The 8,087-nt window shown below is 59.5% G+C and overlaps 1 non-coding gene across 1 annotated transcript; it reads right to left on the reverse strand.

Moving 5' to 3' along the window:
• Positions 1 to 1,251: 1,251 nt before the first annotated feature.
• LOC115869409 lies at positions 1,252 to 1,442 on the reverse strand. Its single transcript, XR_004046163.1, has one exon. It is a non-coding gene; the product is annotated as a U2 spliceosomal RNA (small nuclear RNA).
• Between the last annotated feature and the right edge of the window lie 6,645 nt (positions 1,443 to 8,087).

Here is an 8,087-nt window from a genome sequence, read left to right on the forward strand (position 1 = left end):
TGTGCTTGCTTCAGAGCCTGCCGTCCTCCTCTCCAGAGTCCTAGCAGGTCATGGGCCCAGTGGGCTAAGGGCAGTCCCAGTTTGTCCAGGTCCAGGGGCGGGGTTTGGCTTGGGCAGGACTGAAGCGGAGGGCCATCCAGGGGTGTTTAAGGAGAGTGCACCCCTGGTGGGCCCATGCCCCCTTCACCAGAGGACAGCAGCCCCCTTCTGGAGACACTGTCCACCCCCCAGACAATCTCCTTCCTTGAGACTCGCCCCTCCTTCCAGGCCATCACCTTGGACCTGCATCTCAGAGGCCAGGCCTCAGGAGGTGTGTGCGTTCAGGTAGAGTAGCAAAACAAATTCATAGACACTCATAGGTGTCTAAGAAAGAGCTTTATATGGAAGAGCAGTTGACTATTGAGAAAACATCCCAGCCCAGTCCAGATCAAGTCCATACGTCTGATATTAGCCCATCTGTCCGATACCAATCTATAAATCATCTTCAGACTCACGAAATACATGCAATGATGCCGAATGCAGGATGATCACAGGCCAGTGGGTGGGAAGTTTTGTGGATCCAGTGGCGGTGTAAGCATCTCAGAGTGATGTGGGTCTCCACGTGGCTTCTCCAGCTCCCTGAGGCTCTGCCTGCATCAGCTTGTCTCCATGTGGCTTGTCAACAAGAATGTCTTGCAGGGAGTGAGCAGAGAGAGAGTGTCTCTCACCTCCAAGGAGGAATTTATCTCCCTCGATCCTCCAAATGATGTCATCAACCTGATTCACAGGCTAAATTCCACCCTGAGTTAGTTAGTTTATTGTGCCAACCTGGCTGATAAACACATGCGGGGTTAAGTGAAGGGCAGAGAGATAAATGACTCAGTGATCCTTGCCTTTCTAGTTCTCGGGTCTCTTGCTTTGTGATGGTTGGACCAGGTTGCAGCTGCCTTAGCAGTTCCCTGCTTCAGCTGGCAAGGCTCACTTCCTGCAAGACATCCCCAAGGAGAAGCCACATGGACCCACCCCAATGCAGCCCTGGGTGCTGCAGCAGCCGTGTGGAGACCCCTGCCAGCACTGAGATGCCTACACATTCACTGACTCGGCTTTCCTCCTGCAGTCAGTGTCATAGTGTGTGTTTTGTGAGATGGAGGAGGATTTTGTGGATTGGTGTCGGACATATGGGTTAATGGGTTAATGTTGGACTTGTGGGCTTGGGCAGCACTGGGTTGGGATGTTTTCTTTCTTTTACTTTTCTTGTTTTAATAGTCCCTAAGGGGCTGCACCATTCCTGGAAGTACTGCAATACCAGGCTGATGCGTGGAGTGGGTGGAGCAAGCTCCTGGTCCAACTCCTACTTGCAAAAACACATTTAATACGCTGTCCTCAGACAGAGGACGTATCAGATATTAAGCTGATAAGGACAGATACTACACTTGATCTTAGCCAAAAGGCCGAGAAGTGATAGGGATGTTTTCTTGATATGCAGTTAACCTATATATAAGACTCTCTCTTATACCTGAGTTTCTGTGGATTTGTTTCTCTAAAGTACCCAGACTGACACACACCCCTTCACTTTTACTCCTCAAACTGACACCAGATGATGCAATGACCACAGAAGGGGAAGAGCTATTCGCTGAGGGGCTTCGGGACAGGCTGCTGGACCCCTTCCACTTCAGACTGGGGGCTGGGGGGACCCTGAGGCTCCCTGGGGGGCTTGAGTCACAGGGCAGAGTGACAGTGACTCAGGACTTGGACGCTGGAGCTGGCCTGTGAGTTAGACTTTGTGTCTACTTGGCTGGACTGGACTCCCCAGTAGCTTGGCAATTACAAGCTAGGCACCCCCATGGCAAGACCTAAGCATGAGGTCATCAGCTCCCCTCCCTCCATGGGTCAGATACCAGGCTGGAGGCGACCCCGACTCAAACAGCTGCAGGGGCTGATGAACCCAAGCACAATCAGCAGGAAGCCCACACAGCCGAGTGGGTGCAGGGGTGAGTGGATCCCAGGCCGGCAGGTCAGAGGGCAGGCTGCTGCTGACCCCCTCAACGTTGGCGGGTCCATAGCAGGCCGTTGGATCGAGGCTGAAGAACCAGAGTTGTTGGCTCAGAGGCAGGATCCAGACCCATCAGAGAAGCAGGGTGGCAAGCTTTCCCACAGAGCCCCCGAGGGTTGGAAGCAGGCCATGCCCCCTGAAGAACCAGCCTTTCCACTGATTGCATCAGGGCACTGACCTAAGTAAGGGGGTGCATCCCACCCTAATCTTCGTGCATCTGTTCCTAGCAGACCCCGTCATGGAGGTGGTCACATTATGACGGCACATGTCACGGGCCCTGACTTCCAACCCTCTGGGAATCCTGGCCCAGCCAAGTTGACATACCCCCAAACCTTCATGGAAGGCTTTAGAAGTGAGGCCAGCCCCAAACCCCCGCCCCAATACAGACTAGAGGGTGTGTGCCGCAGAGAGGGGCTGCCTGTGACCAGGGCAAATTCTGTGTGACACGAATCGGGATGCCAAGGACATTGCCCGCCTGCTGTGCAGAGGACAGAGACTCAGCGACGGTCAGCAGGCCTGAGGACAGGCTAAGCTCAGCAGCTGGCCAAGCCCTGTGCTCATTTCCTCCCTCGCCTCTAAGAATATTTTGTTGAGTTTTGGGTGAAAATTGCCCAGCATGTTAGGTCTCCATTGGGCGGCGCAGCATCCACACCGGGTGACGGGTGGGGCAGGTCACGTTTGTAGCAGGATGCCAGGGCCCGTCCACGGTGCTCTGCCCTTCCGTGTCCCTACTTCTCCCCACTGCCCTTGAGCCCTGGCTAACTGTTAGTTGCACACAGGTGGCTTTTTCAATGAGGTGCCGGCTTTATGGGTAATGTCCTTTATCTTGGGTGTCACCTGGCTCTTTCGAGCAGGGGACAGGCAGGGTCCTGCGGGGACAGGACGTGGGTGGGGGTTGCTAGGCATCTGTCTGGGGGGACTTGATGGCAGTGGTTGGCTTGTTAATTTCCCAGCAATCTTCCTAGGGGTCCTCTGTCATCTGCAGTCCCAGCTTGTCTGAATGTGTAAAAGAAGAAAGAAAAAGAGTTGGGATTTTATTCCATGTTTTCCTCTTCTACCCAGCACCACCTCTTGTGACGGCCCCTGCTGGTAGCCGGGCACTCTCTAGCAAATGTGCTGTGGCTCACGGAGACTTGCTTCTTCTCTGAATGTTTGGCCACTTTCTTCCTGTTTTGCTCCTGTGAAGCTGTGTCGGAGATGGTGACCTCTGTCTTAGAGAAGATCCGTGGCTGTATCGGAGATGGTGGGCCGTCTTAGAGACCCATCGCGGTGTCTGACATGGCCCCGCTCCAGGTTTTAAGATTCCAGACACTGCCCCCGCCCCCTTGGATGCAGATCATTTCTGTGGATCACATGACATTCAGACTGAATTATCCCTGAGGCTCTGGGGCTAAAGCCCGTCGCACCCAGCAAGCAGTGTGGGCAGACCGGCGTCCACGGTGAACAGCGCACCTCCTCGCCGTGGTGTTGAACAGCCGAGCAAGGGCTTCGTGGAGGAAAAGCCAGGGTCAAGTCCTGCAAGCCTCCCCCACCACGACAGCAGGTGAAGCGGCAGAGCCCAAGGGAGCACCACCATGAGCACCCCCTCAAAGGCTCCAGGAGGTGGAGGAGGTAGCTCCCTCCCACGGTGCGCCCATTTCACCCACCAAGCCGGACCCTCAGAGACAAACGGGTGTTGGCAGGTGGTGTGGACGGCTAAAGGTGCAGGGAAGACGTAGCCCCATCGAGTGAGGCCCCCTTCCACGAAGGAGGCATCTCCACTCTGGCGGATGCGGTGGCATCCTCGGCAGAGCGCTGGACCACCAGAGCAGCAGTTCAAGACCCCCCACTGCCCTGAGCGGGAGATGAAGCTATCGGCTTCTGCAAAGATTGAGTTGGCACTGACCCCCCTGGCAGGGGGTAGGGCGGGGCTCAGACACAGCTGGCATTCACACGGAGTGGGCAGCAGGGCTGTGGTAGGTATCACCCCTGGCCTCTGAGACAACCCCATCCTGAGACACCTGGTCCCTGCAGACATTCCATGGGCTACCACATGACCTTGGGACCCGACGGATCAGCTGTGGAAGCAGGACTTGGCAGATAGCCCTGGTGGGTGCCTTGTTCTTATGTGTCAGGACCGGCTGACCGAGACCTGGGGCCCCGTGATACGTGTAAGGTTTGGTCGCTTGGGGCATTGATGAGCCAGGGGTCCGTTCTGTGTCTGGAGTTTGAAGGTCCGGTGTTGCGAGAAGCATTTGGAGGCTCAGTGACCTCAGGCTGTGTGTGGAGGTACAGTGACCTGGGGCTGAGTGATGTGTTTGGGGGTTCGACGGCCTGGGGCTCAGTGAGACCTCCAGGGTCATGATGGCGGAGAGTCACCCTCATGGGCAGAGAGCATGCCGTTGTCAGGCCGCTGGGGGCAAAGGGTCACTTCTGTAAAGTCCTCTCACTCATGGGCTTGGTACTGTGTCTGCCCCACCCTCCACTTCCTGGTCTGGACAGTGGGGGGCAAGGATGGTGTGGACCCTCGGGCAGCAGGCCTATGAGCCCGCCCTCACAGGAGGCGGTAAGCATGCAGACAAAGCAGCCAGTGGGGCAAGACCCCGCGGGACTCAGAAGCATGCTGCAGATCCCCGCTGCAGGGTCCTGGGAAACAGGGTCCTGGGGGATCGCTGAAGGCAAGAAGCAGCTCTGGAGAGTGATCCGGTGAGACCCGATGTGTTTGCCAAAGACACCTGCCTCTGGGGGTGAGGCTGGCGGCAGCTGGTTCCAGACCCCACACCCCGGGAAGGGCCCGGCCAAGAGGAGGCTCACAGTTATTTGTGGGATGCTGATGAGCCCAGAGGGCTCCCCCTTTGTGAAGCAGGATGCGTATCCACCGTGCAGAGTCAGAGAAGACAGACAGATAGGCCTGCATGTCAACGGGCGGCCACTCCTCCGGGAGAGTCGCTGGTGGATTATATCTTCTTTGGGGTGTGGATTTTGGGTTCCCTGGCCAGCAGCTCTGCAGGGGGGACGAGGTGGGCATTATGTGGCTGGAGGGTAGGTGGGGTCAGGGAGTGGGCATTCTGTGGGTCTGCTTGGGGTGGATAGAGGGCAGTTCACTTGTTGGGCTCTGAGGGGTTGGGGGGCTCCTGGAGGATCTGTTTCCGGAGGGGTCTCAGAGGGGGGCAGCAGGGAGTGGCCTACAGGGTATGGGGTGGGGGTGAAGAAAGGTGGGTACAGCCCTTGGATCCACACGATCATGCCCTGAATCCTGGCCAGAGCCTGAGAAAACTTCTGCAGGGAGGGGGGGAGCTCACCCGGCCTGAGGGGCTCCACAAAAGCTCCTTTGTCCCCCCGTCTGACAACGGCTCAGAGAGAAATGATCTTTTCAGCCAAAGATTAAGCGGCGTCCCAGCCAGGCTGGCTTTTTTCCATGCTGTTCTGGGAGCAGGCGGCTGATACTAGAGGGTGGGAGCCAGACCTGTCTCCCCCTCCCAGGCCCACACCCACCCCTGGCTACAGGGGCTTAAAGAGGGTCCAGAGAGGGACCTGCTTGGGGCCAGCCTCTGAGGGGCCCAACTGCCCTGTACTACAGATGAAGAAACTGAGGCAGCAGGGAGCTGGCTTCCCCATAGCACCCAGAAAGGGGTGATTTCAGGAGCAGGGCTTGTCTCCCACCAGGATCACCCCAGGTGCCCAGGGGTCCTGCCAACAGAGCCCAGGGAAGCAGGCACCCAGCTGCTGGCTCACCACCCACCCACCTACCCCAGCCTCGCCCCCGAAACTCCCGGTTTCGGTTGCTGTCTCCAAGACTTGCGGCGGGGAGGGGGCAGAGCCAGGCTCCTCCAGGCATCAGGACCCACCATCCTCCTGGGGGAGGGCCCCTCGCTCTGGGGGCGGGGGGCAGGGTCTGAGGCAACTGAGGGCTCAGGGTGGGAGGGTTCCCTGGAGCAGGCGGGCAAGTGGGGACAGGCTGGGCTGGTGGAGGCAGGGCGAGGTATCTGGGGGGAGGGCCTGGCAAGGCAGTGGCCAGCCTTGTGGGGAGCCAGAGTAGGGAAGCGGGGTCTGGCTCAGCAAAGCCCAGAGATGGGGAAGGGACTCAGGGTTTTCATGTATCCCAGTCAACACCCCGCCCCCAACCCTGCACACCTAGCCCTCCCTCTGAGTGGCAGGAGATTGGGGGCTATAAATGACCCCAGAGGAGGCCTGTGAGGGACCCCTGCCCCCACAGCTCTGCCTGGCCCCACTTAGGCACCTGGGGCCCTGTTTCCTGTCACCTGCCCCCACTCCAGTCACTTCTCTTGGAAGGACCAACCCCTATGGGTGGGCGCCCAACTGTGGACCCATTTACAGATGGGGAAACTGAGGCCCAGCACCCCGTGTTGGGCTGACCTGGGATGGCTCCTGAAACCCTCCACAGAATGGGCCTGGCAGGGCCAGAGTTCACGTCCCTCTAGGCCGGAGTGGTGGTGACCCCACCCAGCCCGTGCCTGGAAGCTGTCTCCAGAGCCCAGAGCAGGAGCTGGGTGCCAGGCCCGACGGGATGCCCCACAGACAGAACACAAGAGCTCAGAGCAGAACGGGAGTGGAGTGCCTGTGGGCAGCTCTGAGGGGGACTGGCCTCCTGGTTGTCAGGAATCTGGGCCAGGACGTCTTCCCAGGGCAGATGCCGAGGGTCTGAGTCTGCACATAGTCCCCTGGACACCGTGGTCCTCCTTGGACATAGAGGGAAGCCAAAACTAGCCACAGCAGCCCCTCCTCAGGCCAAACTGCGGCTCCGTCCACGAGCCTTGCCCCTGCCCTGCCCAGTGTCCAGCTGTCCTCTGAGATGTGCCCATCTCTCAGTGACACCCTCCAGCTGCTGGTACCGGGGGCGGGGAGCGTGTCCCAGGGGCTGCTGGTCCCTTTAGGGGGGTCCTGGGGGCTGCTGGCTTGTCAGCCTCATCCAGGCCCAGCATCTGCAGGGGGCACTGGGAGGGAACAGGTCTCAAGGTCTTCTGGTGTATCCCCTGCCTCTGCCCACAGCCTTCCCCCTCCCATCTCCAGCCTCTGAGGGGTGTAGGAAACCCCAGCTTGCCATGGCCCATCCAACTCCAGCCCTGTGCACGTGGCCTGAGGGAGGGCCCCACCCCTGGGACTTCTCTCCAGCCTTTGACCTGGGGACCCTCTGGCTCTGGCAGTGGCTCTGTGGACAATGGGGCCTGGCTGCCCTCAGAGGGCAGGAGGCCTGGACTAGGAGGAAGGACCAGCCAGCCCGGGGCCAGGGCGCAGCCTGGGGCAGGAGTTTCTGGCGGGCCCAGCACTGTGACTGCCTGGGCATGGCAGTCGTGAATGGAGGGGGTGGGAGCTAAAGGACCATTGTCCCCCCACCCCCTGCTCCTTGGCACCGAGGGCTGCGAGGCTCATTCATCGGCCTTAACCTTGGCAGTGAGGCGGGCAGTGGCCACAGAGCACCCTTTGTGCCGCCACGGGCCCGCGGCCGCGTCCTCAGTGGCCTCTCGTGCCAGCAAGGCTCAGGGCCAAAGGCGGGCTGTCCAGACTGCTGCTCTCAGTTTCCCCTCTGGTCAGGGTGGTGCAGACAGAGCCCAGGGTCCGCGCGTCCGGCCATCAGCAGCTCCCAGCCCAGGGTTCTCGCTGCCAGTACAGGATCGTGTGGGTGTGTGTGAGAATACAAGGTATGCACCGGTGGTGCATGCACGGGAACCACGTGTGCGAGCCCCTGGGTATGTGTGGAGGTGTGTGGGGGCACACAGGAGAATGTGCTGTGGGAGAACACGCATGTGTACATGCACACCAGGAGCAGGGTAGCTCCTCCCACAGCCCCCAGCACCGCTGCTCTCAGGGGTGCTGCCCGGGCAGGTCCCAGCCCCTTGGATGCCCCTGGTAAGCTTGGGGCCCAGGGCCTGAACTGGGGCCTGGTCCCCTGGGTTTGAAGGGTGGGTGACACTCAAGGCCTCCTGGGATCCTTGGGGTGGGGGGGCAAGGCAAGGGTCAGGGGACATGGAGGAGCAGCTCTGCTCCCAGCTGCGTCTTCTGAACTCAGGGCCCCCTTGGGCACCAGGGAGGCTGGACCAGTACTGGCACTGCTGGG

This window comes from Echinops telfairi, unplaced genomic scaffold (assembly GCF_000313985.2).
Source record: "Echinops telfairi isolate 266 unplaced genomic scaffold, ASM31398v2 ScPeMD7_25;HRSCAF=90, whole genome shotgun sequence".
NCBI lineage: Eukaryota > Metazoa > Chordata > Mammalia > Afrosoricida > Tenrecidae > Echinops > Echinops telfairi.